Source organism: Pipistrellus hanaki (assembly GCF_964339955.1).
Source record: "Pipistrellus hanaki genome assembly, chromosome: 2".
NCBI classification, from domain to species: Eukaryota; Metazoa; Chordata; class Mammalia; order Chiroptera; family Vespertilionidae; genus Pipistrellus; species Pipistrellus hanaki.
In genome coordinates, this window is record NC_140504.1 from 25672887 (window position 1) to 25688031 (window position 15145).

The window sequence follows — 15145 nt, forward strand, 5'->3', positions numbered from 1 at the left end:
AAATTTTTCTTTATGATTAACTAGAGGCCTGGTGTACGAAATTCGTGCATGGGTAAGGTCCCTAGGCCTGGGGTGCCCCCTGGTGGTCAGAGCATGCCATAGTGAGTGATCAAACTCTGGGTCTCCCAGTCAAACATTTGAGAGAGAAATTTGCATATTAGCCATATATATATATATATATATATATATATATATATATATATAATTTTAGTACCTTACTTGTTATTTGTTTCTCTATATATATTAACATGAGCTAAATGCCTTCTTAAAGGCAGTATCTAGAAGTAAAAACTTACCTTTCTTCCCCAAAATAAAGGTTAAACACTTGTCTCACTAAGGAACTAAAAAAAAAGTCACATCATTTCTATATTACAATTGCCAATGCATTCACATTTTTGTCAGGTACGAGTAGAATTCACATCTTTCTCTCTCTTCCTCTCTTTCTCAATATACCCATGATAGATGATAGATGATAGATGATAGATGATAGATGATAGATAGATAGATAGATAGATAGATGATTGATAGATATATTTTAATTTAATGTTAATTTTTCTTTAACATGGGTCAAGATGAGTCTTGCCAGAATATTTCAAAAGCATACTCTTTTCAACATTATTTTGTAATTCATTTACTTAAAAAATCACAGCCCAAATATAATGTCTAGTTTTCAGTGAGTTCTGGCTTCTTCCCCATCATTCCATCTGGGTTGTCTGAGGTGCAGATTATTCAAATGTGGAGACAAAGGTCTCACAGCAAGATAGTCTGTTGCAGCAATAAAGTCCAAGAATTCTCCTTACAAGCAATGTACCACGATATATATATTGTTTTATTAATTCTATTTTTAAAGCATGGATTATTGTAGCCCTGCCACTGTTAAAAATGTACATTTGACTAAAAAGTCAATCATAATAGTCATCATTTTACAGCATCTGTCACACCACACATCTGAGTGAGCAGTTTTAATATCCAGCACCATGGCTTTCTTTGGCAAGCATACATCCTATTTAGAAGACCTCACTTTCTAATCTATCGCTTTAAAATCACCAGCAAATGTATCCTTCATAAAGAAGAAAGTACAGAATTTTTAGGAAGAGGACCTAAGTTTGTCACTCCTGCCTGGCTCTGAGATCTGAGCGAGATCTTTCACCCGCTAGGCTTGTTCAATATCTATAAAATTAATACACATAGTATTAGGTTATCCAAACTAATGTTATGAGAGAATAAAATTTAAATAGTAGTTTGTTAATAGACAGAAATAATTTAAATATCATATTCAGATAGTGGCAAACATTTCAATAGATTAACTGTATGATGTTGCTGAAAATAGAGGAGACAGGTGATGGTCTAGTGATTGTATTAAGTTGCTATTTCAGTGGTTACATATTAGGTTGAGACTGGGCAGGGGGCTGGTGTGGGTTAGAAGGAGTCAATGGGAAAAACATGGGATATCTGTAAGACTTTCAACATAAAGATACAATTTCAAAAATATTAATGTGTGTGGAGTTTTCCTGCTGTCTGTGGCAGAGCATTGCACACCAGACATTCTATGAGATCATGAGATCTCCTACATTTCCTAGCCTTTTTTTTTTTTATATAAGGGATGCATGCACAGGTGACCTAGGGTGCCTCAGCCAGTAATCTGACATGACCCAATGTATTTAATAATCCACTGAGCATAAATTACATAGGAGACAAACATGCAATGGACAAATCACACAAGGTATATTTACCAGAGTCCTGGTGGGTTCCAGACCTCATCAGGCCACCCTGGGATCCACACTCTCACACACACACACACACACACACACACACACACACACACACACGGTTCACTGAGGACATTGCAGCTGCGGCTCAGCTTCAGCTGAGGCCTCTCCTGATGGCTCATGGTCCGTGGCTCACGTTTCAGGGCTCGAGGCTCAGGCAGAGCTTGACAGGTGCAGGTGGGGAAAGTGGAGAGCGACCCCTGTGGAGGAGCAGAAGGAATGTCTCTGATATCCTCTGGGGCTTGCTCTTTTTATGTGTTCAGATGGGTGTCTTCAGTGTGTCTTATTAGCGGGTCCCAGGAGCCTTGCTATCTGGACTTACATATGAGGTACAGATCACTTTATCTATTTTCTATATACAGGCCAACAAGGGTATTTATCAATTTGGTTGCATTACATTCCAAACTTTCAGATATCACACTTCGATTCCACACATTAATAGTCATTCTATATTGTATTTTATCCTTATTACTATTGCTATAACAACTACTTCCAGAAAACGAGTTTCAGTAGACATGATCTTCCTCATTTCCGGGGGGAAATATTTAAATTCTAGAACCCAATGTTTCAGTAATTTCAGTAATACTGTATCAGTTATCTGTTGCTGCATAACAAATCACCCAAAAGCTTAGTGGCATTAAACAACACACATTTATTTATTCCCTGGTCTCTGGGGGTCAGGAATCCCCCCTGAAAGTGAGTCTTTTGTTCCAGAGTGTTTTCCCAAGGTTGCAATAAAGATGTCAACTGGTGCTGGGGATCTCAATTTAAAGCTCCACTGGTGACAGGTCTACCACTAATCCCATTAATGTGGTATTAGCAAGATACAGTTTCTTCATAATTGCTGAAATGAGACTTCAGTTCTTTGCTGGCCATTGGCTGGAGGCTACATACAGTTACAGTTCCTTACTATAAGGATTTCTCAACATGGTAGCTTGCTTTGTCAAAGCCAGTAAGAGTGAGTTCACTAGTAACAATAGAAACCACAACTTTTTGTAACCCAATACTAAATGTGGCATGCCTTCCACATTGTCATAGCCTACTGGTTAGAGGCAAGTTGATCAAGGGGAGGGGATTTCATGAGACCACTGATATCAGAAAATGGGGATCCCAGAAGGCCAATTTAGAAGCTGCCTCCTACACCTAACAAAAGGTTTATCCACAAGACGACTTAGCTACTGGCAGCATGATTCTGCAATGACTGTGTAGAGCAAAGCTCCCACCTCCCTGTGGAGCTAGCTCTGCCCCACTGAGATTTCAGGGGACTTTGTATTCTGACCAATATAACATGCATTTAATTTGATCCTTATAACAAGAATCTTTAAATGAGGCAATATATTTCCCAAGTACTGCTCAAAGAATAGACTCACAGAGGTTTGATCATTTATCTTCAAAGTAAGCAATTCATATCAAAACCTTACGCACTTCTAGGACATTTGACCTCAAAACTAGTGCTTTCTTTTTTTCTTACACTTTTCTTTAATAATGTGTAAGTTAGAACTCCAAGTATATATTTAATTTCTGAGAAGATGTGTGTGTGTGTGTGTGGGGGGGGGGGAGATAAAAGCATCAATGATGAAAGAGAATCATTGATGGGCTGCCTTCTGCATGCCCCCAACTGGAGATTGAGCCTGCAACCTGGGCATGTGCCCTGACCCGGAATGGAGGAATTGCAACCTTCTGGTTCATAGGTCAACTGAGCTATATTTTTAAAAGGTAAGTAGTATTTTTGTTACTTTTCAGAAAACTCATCTCTTGTCTCTGCTTGCCTAAAGAATGAAGTACAAACTCATAGAATGGCACAAGTAGCAATTTTGTGGTTTTGTTCTGACTTACTGAAGCAGTTACTTGGTGTATTCACTTCATCTGCATGATCACAAAGTCTTTCCTCAAACCTCTACTTTAGCTCTTAATACTCTGAATGGATTCTTATTTATATATCTGTCTCTTTTACTAAATTTAAAAATAACAACACAGATTGGTAGGTCAGTTCGTGTATAAAATAATTGCTTGTTGAAACACTAAACTTTAACCACCTGTTCTAAAGTAATTTGGTGGATATCTGGTATTACGCCTACCCAGAATTATCCAAGATGTGAATCTTTATGCTCTATTTTTTTTCCCATGAAGCCTTTAACCTAAGCAAATCCTGTAAAAAGAAAAAATAGTTTCCAGATTTTCTTCTAAGTCTTGTTTTAACTTATTTTATTAATATGTTTTTGTTTATTTCATAGAGAGGAAGAGAAAAGGACAGACAGATAGAAACATTATTGATGAGAGAGAAACATGGATCTGCTGTCTCTTACATGCCCCCTACGAGGGGTCAAGCCTACTACCCAGGCATGTGACCTGACCAGGAATCAAAATGTGACCTCCTGGTTCATGGGTCGATGCTCAACCACTGAGCCACATCAGCCAGGCTTATCTAGCTTCTTTAATTCTCTAGTGCCAAATACAACTTTAAAAAGAATGTAAATTTTAGTTCCCCAAATGGGTAATTCGTGAATTAGTTTTAAAGCTGTGGGTATCTCTAATAATTTACTTTTGAATGCAAGTACTTCTGGCCTGTAGCATGCACTATATTTGAACTCCATAAGCTTCTTCCTATTTTCCTTATAATTGTCAATACCTTTTCTAAATCCACAAATTGGGATGATGGAATAAATATTGCATAATATTCTTTATATAGTTTCAGACTTTTAAAACTGTGTATTATTCAATTAGATTTATTTGACCTATAAATAAATCTAATTGAATAATTAGAAAATAAATTCAAATTTGAATTTAAACCTTACTTCTCACTAATGTCACCAGGTTGGAAGAGATCCTAAACTGTCATATGTTTAAGCCACATTAATATACAGAAAACAATTTTCAAGCCTAAGCAGGCATATTCACTCTCACCTCCAGTTGTGGTCCTTGGAGAGTGCTAAATGAGTGAAATTGACATTGAGTGGCCCTTGCCTCAGGCCATTATCCTCTCTCTGCCAATAGTAAAGGGCTTTGTAGGTCCAATCTGGTATGAATTTGAGCTTCAAGAATAGTGGATGGTCCCCAATTGACAGATAAGAATCTATCCTGCTCTTGAAACTTCCAGCCAAGGAGATTCCTTTGTGTCTTGCAATAACCTTTAAGGAAAAAATGCACTTTTTACATAACTGACTAAAATTGAGGCCCATGATTTCCTGTTCAATAATTAGCAAAGATGCAATGCTACTAGTATACTCATAATCCCTACATAACAGTCTCTCATAAGTGCTGATACGAAAATATAATAATAAAAGCAACTAGCAACATTAGTGAACATTTAATGAGCGCCTATTATTTGCAGGTACCATGCAAACGATTTTACATGTATTATCTCATGCAATCTCTATAATATAGTCTTAAGATGGAAAATGTTACCAGAGAAATCCAGACTGAGAGAAGTTAGTTAACTTGCCCAAAGTGAAAAGCATAGCTTTTACAATTAAATCACTGGCTTTCTGATTGCAAGTACTAAGTTGCTTTGCTATACCCTCTTTTGAATAAAATATGCATTCAAATGTCATGACATATCCGAAAATATTAGAACCAGATTAATTTTGTGCACTCAGAAGAGATCACATATTGGAAAGAGAGCACAGAGATCCTTCTAATTGCTCTCCTCACATTCTCCATTGCAAATCCAAATCCATTGTCAGCTCAAAAGCCAGAACAAATGATCTCTTCAAACATAAGTATGATCATGTAAATCCTCTGGCTTAAACACTCCCAATGTCTTCCCTTTCAGAATAAATGCCAAAAATTCTGAAAACCTCTACTCGGTCTGTTCCCTGCCTTTTCCCGTTCCCTCTTACCTTTATCTTTTCTTCTGCCTCTCCCCTCCTTCACTCCATGGAGATCTAATGGCCTCTCTGCTGTCCTCTGAACACATTGCTCCCCCTCAGAGCCTTCAAATGTGCTGCTCCCTCTGGAATGGAGTCTTTACTCCATTGTATGCTCTTGTCTCCTTTGATCTTAACTTGTGATCATATGGCTTGATCTTCCAACTGTGGGATTTTGGCTCAAATTTAACTTTCCTAATCAGACTTTTTCTTGACCTCCTTTTTCAAAACTACAGTCCTTCTCTGACTTTTCCTGTGACCCACTATACCCCTTTCACTACATAACACTGATTCTCTCTCTCTCTCTCTCTCTCTCTCTCTCTCTCTATATATATATATATATATATATATATATATATATATCCATGAAAGAAAGGATATATATATATATATATATATATATATATATATATATCCATGAAAGAAAGGATCGTTTTTTGTCTGTTTTATTTGCTATGGAATTCCTAGCACCTGCAATGGTGCATGGCACATAATGGGAGCTAAATAAATACTATTTGAACTAATAAAAGATATCAAATGAGGGAATGATGTTCATAATGAGTCAGATGGTTTTTCCTGAGAAGGATGCATGATGGGTACTTACTTTCCTGGGTTCTTGTCCAGATGGATTCAAAGAATGAAACCATGGACAAAAGATGGTAGACAAAAAAAGGTAGAAACATATTGGAAGCAAAATACAGACTCCCACATAGCTAGAGGATTCCAAGAGGGGTAATCCACTAAGCTCCTTTTTGCTAAGGTTTATAAAGACTGCAGTTCTTTGTCTCTTGATGGTCCCTTCTCATTGGTCACTCTTTTGCAGAATATCAGTTTCAACACCCAAACCCCTCTTTTTCTCCCCCGTCAGTGGTAGAATTGTCTATCTCCTGTGAAAATCTGTTTCCTCTTTCTCCCATTTGTAGGCACTTCTCTATCCCCTGTGAAAGTTTGTTTCCTCTTTCTCCCCATAGCTGTGGCTTTTTCTTATCTTCTGTGAGTGGATATCTTCCTCTCCCCTTTTCCTGTGGCACTTTTTTTTTCTTTTTTTTCCGAGTGAATGTATGCTTCTTAGCAGCTCCAAGACCTCACCTATGACTTCCTCCCCCATGGACCCTTTTTATTCCCAATACTCCCTAAAACTGCCAATTTTATCCCTAAAATTCCTTTCATTAAGATCACAGTGCACAGCATAATACCACTATTGACTACATTCTGGCAGCAAACTAAGAAGAATATGTATTTGAACTACAAAATTGAAATATGCTCCACACAATCCTATGTAGAAATGAACAAAGACTAATCTCAAGATAATTTTAAATTAAAAAAGGGCAGAAAGATCTCACAAAACCTCATTTTTAATTATTAAATGGACAAATTGAGACTTTCCAGAAGACCAAAGATAGAAGACAAACCACCCGGACACCTCCGTTATGAAGCGCTGCAAACAAAGCACCTAATAAAGCCACCAACACAGAATGTCATGTTCAGAACAATCAAGATTACCGTGTCATGACTTCATTGTTCCTGTCAATTGAAAAGTGCAGGAAATGAAGTGAGATCTAACCAGTGACGCCAGTGAACAGAGTGACAAGAAGACAGGGGAATAATAGCCCCAGAGTAATAGCTCACGCTCACTTTAATTCATCCTTGCTCTTTACCAGTTTCACATTAAAACCTGATAGCGAAAGATAAGAGTGAAATACAGCCACCCACACGACCTTTATGAGTTTTTAATACGAACATCAGAGAGAGCAGGAGTCAGAAAGAAGAGTGATTGTCGAGCAGTCATGAAGTCCTCATGCTTCCAGAAATGGAAAAGAAGGCAAACGAAAAGTGTGGCATGGGGCCGGGGAACCTTTTTGAAACAGCACTATATTGCCAAACGTTCATGGACTTGCCTTTTAACTACCTGTCCTTGGCACCCCAACCAGCCCAAGCCTGTGAACCTCGACTCTCTCACCAAATGGAGTATCCTCAAGTTCCTCTCCACTACTGTCTTCTCCGAGGATAGTTGAAAAGGGGGGGGGGGGGGGGAGAAAAACAAAGGGGGGAAAAGAAACTCAACAGAGGGACGCTTTCTTTTTATTTTGGCAGTGATAAGTGTAGCCTTGGCAGGCAGCGCTGTTAGTTAACATTGTTAGCACTTTGGAATTGTCTATGGCTTTTGTCATGTGTTTAAGCTGATTAGCCCCCTGGGTGACTTTGGCTTCCAAGGCAGCATTTCTTTTGACAGCTTGCTGGGGATACAGATGTCTGGACAGCCGATAAAGTTCTTAACCCTTATTTCTCATTTGGTTTCTGTTTCGGCTATTTTCATAGTGTTTATGGACTTATAAGCAGAAGGCGATGGTTTCTAGTCTTGGAAGATGTTCAGTTCCAGGCTAACCACTATTGGCAGTCTCAAATTTGCACAGAAAATTGTGACTCTTCCTTTAAACACGCTAAGTCCTTTCACATGCTGAACTGTGGATTCTACCTCAGTGATCTCAAATTAGCTCCAGCCTGTTCATATCCATTGTTACCACCCACTCTTCAGCCTGCAAACAGAACTAGCTTTCCACCACATCCTTCACAATCTGAGCTCATCCTATGCTTTATATTCTACTAGTAGCCCTGCACAGGAATCCGTGCATAAGTAGCTTGCTGCCTGCCTCAGCTGGCCACCCACCCACCTGGTAGCTCTCTGCTGCTCATAACTTGCGTCCCGCCCTCCTGTAGGTTCCCCCCTCGCCCCGCCCCCTGTCATAACTTGCTGCCCTGTCACTTCCTGTAGCTCTCTGCCCCCTGTTTGTAGCTTGCTGCCCCACCCTCCTGCTGATCCATGATCTGGTCCTTTCATTGTCAGTCCTTACATTTCAGAGTGTAACGAATAATTAGCATATTCCTTTCTTATTACATAGGAATGTTTCCCTCTAAATGAGCAATGCTTCATCCAAACTGCATTCCAGGTCCTGTGTTTTTGTTCATTATTAATCCACCTAATATATCTTTATATAATCTATAGCTCAAAATCAATCTATTAGCCACAGCTGGCCATTTAAAAATGTCTGATATATCCTCATAATTTTTTGCCAAGTCATAGTTCTGGTTTTTAATCACCCTAAATTATTTTCTACATATATTATGCATCAAATTTCTAACAAAATTTGTCTTCCTGAAAAAAGAAATTATCAACTAACTATAAAATAAAATTCCAACCCACATTCATATAGGTTGTAATGAAGACCCGATTTCCAGAATGCTTATGGTGGCTGTGTTACTGAACTATGACCAATACAATATTTAAATTTTTAAAGCACAAATTCTTTGACCCAATTATTTCTCTTTCAAAAATCTATTATAAAATATCCATTCAGGTACACAATGCTTCACTATAATAGCAAAAAAAGGAAAAAAAAAGAAATATCTAACAATGACAAAGTAGTTAAATGTATTAAGAAACATTTTTATGGTATACTAGGCAGCAATTGAAAATATATCTAGATCTATCAACAGCAATCATCAATGTCGAAATTTTGTCATCACATACTGGAAGTAAAAAATAGCAAGTTGCAAAAATATATATACCATTAAAACCACTTATTAAAAAGAAATGCAGTGAAAAATGTCTGAAAGAATTTATCATAAAATGTTACTTCCTTGAGAATTTATGTTTGAGCAATAAATTAGTTCACCTTTAATTTACCTTTGTGTGGTTTGATTTATTCCAGAGAAAATCCATTCAAGTGTTATGAACTTGTTTGAAACAACGTATAGAATAATAAAAATCTAATCTTACAGCAGATTGCATAATGAAGACTTGATGAATTATTATTTATGTTTGTTTATTTTTTACTTTGAAACTACATTATTCAGTAGCAAAGAGCTTATTAGAGTTGGCTAGATTGATAATGTAATTTTATAGGGCACTAGGAAAAAATCAAGCAGCACTGGTTAAGTTGTAGGGTATATTTTTCAATGTTGGGTACCACATTTCATGATAGAAATTAATCATCAGTGTGACTCTGGAGTAGAATAATTAGAGCAATTGTTAATTTTTTGTGTCAATGTGACTGAGCTAAAGGGTACTCAGAGAGATGGTAAAACATTATTTCTGGGTGTGTCTGTGAAGATGTTTCCAGAGAGATTTAGCATATGAATTGGTAGACTAAGAATAGATGATTTCTTTCCCTGATGTAGAAGGGAAATCTGTTGAGGGTCCAAATAAAACAAAAAAGCAGAGGAAGGGCAAATTTGCTGTCTGCTGGAGTTAAGACATCCATCTTCTCCTGCTCAGGGAATTATAATAGTACTCCTGGTCCTCAGGCCTTTGGACTTGGACTGGGACTTATACCATTGTCTTCCTTGGTTCTCAGGCCATCAGCTGTGGACTAGAATTACAACTCCAGGTTTCCTAGATCTCTAGCTTGCAGGTGGCAGATTATTAGACTCCTGCTCTGTGTCTCCAGAAAACCCTGATAATGCAATCAGGATCTAGAATTCGTGTGATGTTAAAAACATTAAATACTGAGCTGAAACCGGTTTGGCTCAGGGGATAGAGCTTCGGTATGTGGACTGAAAGGTCCCAGGTTCGATTCCAGTCAAGGGCATGAACATTGGTTGCGGGGCATATCCCCAGTAGGGGGAGTGCAGGAGGCAGCCGGTCGATGTTTCTCTCCCATCGATGTTTATAGCTCTCTATCTCTCTCCCATCCTCTCTGTAAAAAATCAATAAAATATATTTTATAAAAAAAAAACATTAAACACTGAGAAAACTGAACAGAAGAAGGTTATATCATTTAAGATGTTAGCTAGAAAGCAACAGATTACTTGCATAAACAACTATATAACAAGATAGCACATGGTAGGCAATTTCAGGATTGGTTACTTCAGCCCACACTATATGATTAGCCTACATTTTCTCTTCCTACTTGCAAAAGAAACTCCAAGGATCAGACCACATGCTTTTGTGAAAATACTAAAGGCCGGGAAGAAGATGGGAAGAGGTTATTCTTCCTTCATCACTGATGAAGCAGAACCTCCAACTGTTCCCATGTCAACCACATGCAGAAAAGGTGGCCACATGGTGAAACCATATGAACTAAAACCTCTAAAACCTAGTCTAACTCTAACTAAAGTTCTAGACTCTCTAAGAGCATCCACAAATCCACTCATCCCTACAGGAGAAGCAACCATCAGTATTGTAAGGGAACCAGAGTACAGCCTTATTTTTAAGGAGCCAAACCCTGAAGACAGTTAAATCTAGTTAGGAAAGAAAATCGCAGGTAATAGGTAGTCATGGAATCAAAATGTACCTATTATTCACTAAGCTGCCTGTAATAGTGGTGATGTCATATTCAAGATAGAGAATAAGTAATTATTTCGCAAAGTTACAAATGTCATTTGAAAATTAGAAGATTGTTAAAGTCTCCCATATAAATATTTAGGTTAACCAACTTAAGTGTACTATTATATCCTGAGATAAAGCACATCCTCATTGAGACATTTTTAATTGTTATTTTAGAATCTCATCTCTAAAATTCAGTACCATATTCCCGGATCCTGTCATTTCCTCATGTGCTCAGGCAATTCTTTTCTGTCACCATTATCTACTAAGCCTTCTCACTATGCTAAATTCATCATTATTTCCAATTCACTTTCACTGAGAAGATGGATTTAGGAGCTAGATAGTGATTATACCACAGTAATTTATAAAGGTCTTTTTAGAATAGCTCCATTTTACATTTCCTAATGACCGTCCCATGGAGTTTTGCATTATCCACTATTACTAAACCTACAGAGATGCTTCATGGGGCTTCACTCTTAATAATGATGGGAAGGCAGAAGGAGGGATCTATTTATAAAACCTCAACATCTAGCATATTCACTAAGCTGTAAGTACTATCCGTTACATTGACTCACTCGCCTTCACTTTACCAAACACCCAATGCTATTTAATAATTTCTTTATTATTTGCTTGCTAATTTCAAACTCAGGTATATAGATTTATGCTGCACTATCGCTGCCTTTTAAATAGAAAATGCTATGTTTATATATTCTTATCTTCTCTATTAATATCTGTATTTTCTAGAAGATGTAAACTGTTAGCACTTAATTTCAAATACATTCTTTATGAGTTTTTATCAGTTTTCTGATAAAAGAAAGGATGCATATGTTCCTCAGATATTAACAGTCACCAACAGCTAGCCAATGATGACAGTCTGGATTTAATGAAGTTTCTGAATCATTTATGAAGGAGAATATATAACACTAATATAATGCTGATATAACACTCATTGTTCTGACATCTAATTTAAGGCCTATCAATAAAGTATTGTTCATATTATAATTTCATTATATTTTTTTAATTAAAGGAATTAATTTAGTTTTATAGACTATCCAAATATCTGTACTGTTGAGTATATCTTTGCTCAGAAGTTTTCATTATTAAGTTAAGGTCGGATTTAGAGCATGCAATGAATTCTCACACTAGCTACCCAAAGTCAGGCAACATTTCACAGGTAAAGGGCACAGTCCTCCATAAAACAGCCCTTCTTTCAAACACCAGGTGCAAGTTTGGGAGTGCGCGGACCACCTTCACTCTGACCAGCGGGTGGCACATGCAAGGTTTTCATTCTCCCTCAGCTCTGATAATTCACCTGAAAGACTCACACAACTCAGCAAAGCACTATATTTATGATTACAGTTTCATTATTGAAAAGATAGAAATCAAAACCAGACAAAGGAGAGATGCACAGACTGCGAAGTTTCCAAAAATGAAGGTTTCATTGACCCCAGAGACACATCCCCCACCTAGCACACTAATATACACAGAATATTGCCAACCGGAGAAACTTACCACAACCTCAGTGTCCAGGGATTTTATTTGGGTTTCATTATGCAGGCATAATTGATTAAACTATTTTCCACTTGGCTGAACTCAGTGTTTAGCCCCTGACTCCTGTCCAGATAGGTCAGGTAGATAGCACATGGCTCAGAGCCTCAACTGTCTAATCACGTAGTGGTTCTTCCGGGCATGGCTAGTTCTCATCCTGAGTCATTTTGTTAGCATAAACTATAGAAGAGTCCATCATGAATCACCTCTGGTGTAGTTCAAGGAACCCACCGTCAGTAACAAAGACATTCCTATCACTCTTGAAATTTCAAGGATTTAGATGCTACCTCACAGGATCTAGGGACCAAGGCTAGCCAAAGTATTTATTACAAAGGCGAGAGAGGTAAATTCTATTCATATAATTCTCTGTTTGATATAAAATTCAAGACTTATTAGGTCTATAGAGAAAATTGTCAGCCTCGTGCACTGGGAGCAATAGAACAGACTGGATGTTCAACACTGACTACTTTTTTCTTTTATTTTCTTATTTCACCTCCGCTGCAATAGCCAGCAGCTCAGTGGGAAGGAGGAATGTTAATGAAAGCCTGTGTCCAACATGCACCAGTTAGTTGAAAAAACAGCAGGCTGCAATATTAGCCCACTATATGTAGACCTGCAAAGAATTTTTTTCTTAGCTCTTTTCATGACTTATGCTTTGAGAAACCATGAAGAGTTTTCTTATGGTGATAATAGACTATGTTCTTAACCTGTTACAAAAGGGTACTCTACTTATTTTTTAGTTTGGGTTTTTATTTAACGTATTTTCTTTTTATATAGACATTTGAAGCATGCCTTTCTTGACAGAACACCCCCTTTCTCCTCACAGATGGTCCCAAAGAAACACCATCATGATAACTAAGAAATAATACTTGTTCAAATAGAAAATACATAGCTTCATAAAAATACACCTACCACCATTTTTTAAAATCATCATGGAGCTATGATTTTGCAAGCACTACAGGCTCTATAGTGTTACCCAAAAATAATTTTATACTTTGGACACAGCTTTTGATAAATCTAAGACTTAAATATTAAAAAAAAGAAATTAATTTATTTAGGCAGACATTCTTGACAGCTGAGCTGGAGAAGCTAACTTGAAAGAGTCAGCAAGACAAAGACTCTTATGTGGGTGACTAAGAGGTAACACACACACACACACACACACACACACACACACACACACACCTCTATCAGGTAAATGAAAATGCTTTAATATGATTTCTTTAGTTGTAATTTTATATTCATCATCAATGATCTATTAGTCATTACTACTTACACTGTCATTAAAAATGTAAGATGCAATCCTGTTTACTGATTTCTTTGAATAGAGTAAATTCTAAGGAAAGTCATATAAAACTCCAAGCTTTTCTAATCCAACCACCCCTTAAAGTGCTATTACTCTCATTTTCTACCACATACAGACTGATTGGTAGTACATAATGAGAGTAACAGTATTTTTTTTAATTCAGAAAGTTTGTTTTTCATGAACTCTCTATTTTACTTTTGTACATTTTCATCTAAAAGTCCAAGAGTGTAATGAACGTTATGATGGTTTTTGCATACACATACCTAGAATAGCATGTTTGCTTAATAATTCATAAAAACCATATTAATATGGTCAAAATCATTAAAATTTAGAACCAATTATCTTCCAAATGGAGAGAACTCATCAATGAAAAATGCATTGTGGGTATAGTGATTTTGACTTTCAAAACAGACCATTTTTATTCAGCATGTAAAATTTAAGTTGGTGGTTTTTATCTAACACAGGACATTTTTAATTTGTATTCAAATATGAACTGCACTTGCAAACAAAGCAGTATATTGAAGTGTGTAGTACATCATAAATGTCTTTTAAATTGTCAGAAATGCTCCTCAGAAGAATTACCCAATGCAATGTGCAACAAATACCTTTGTATTTGGTTTTGATCAATTGCACAAAATATTTTCCCAAAATTTTAAGTCATAACAAAAAGCCTTTAGCAAATCTGAAACCTAAAAATATTTTTTGTATTCACATTTACTCAGAAAACTAAAAATTAAAAAAAAAAAAACTCACTGATGTTTTCCATTCTTCTGTGTTCACATGGTTTTCTCGGCCTCATTTCTTATAGTGTCCCAAAAGCAATATATCTGAATATTTTTTGGTGTTTTTTACTTAATTGCTGCCATAAAAGCATTCAATAGGTATCTTTGCATTTATTTGCCAAAAGTCATTTTTTCAGACATGCTTTGTTGTTGCATATAATAGCCCCTTGGAACACAGTTTCCTTTTAATTAAAAGGCATTCTGATTCTTTAGAGACTTGATGACAAGCAGAAATCAAATAAGACCGCATCTCAAGCCTGCCCCATCCGTACTGGTAACAACATACCTCAAACTCTGAAAGATTAAAAAATTATGCTCAGGGATGAGGGAACCAGTCATGTGAAAGCCTAAAATTCATACAACTTTGGGGAGGACACTTAAAAGTGAAATATTACAAATACAAAATTAGGCCAAAGAATGAGTTAGTGAGGAACCTGCAGTTTAATACATGGTGGAGCAAAATTAGGTTTACAGTGGTGAGTATATGAAACAGAGTTTATCCCTTTATTATTATTTATTAATTATTATATTATCTTTCATGAAAGCTC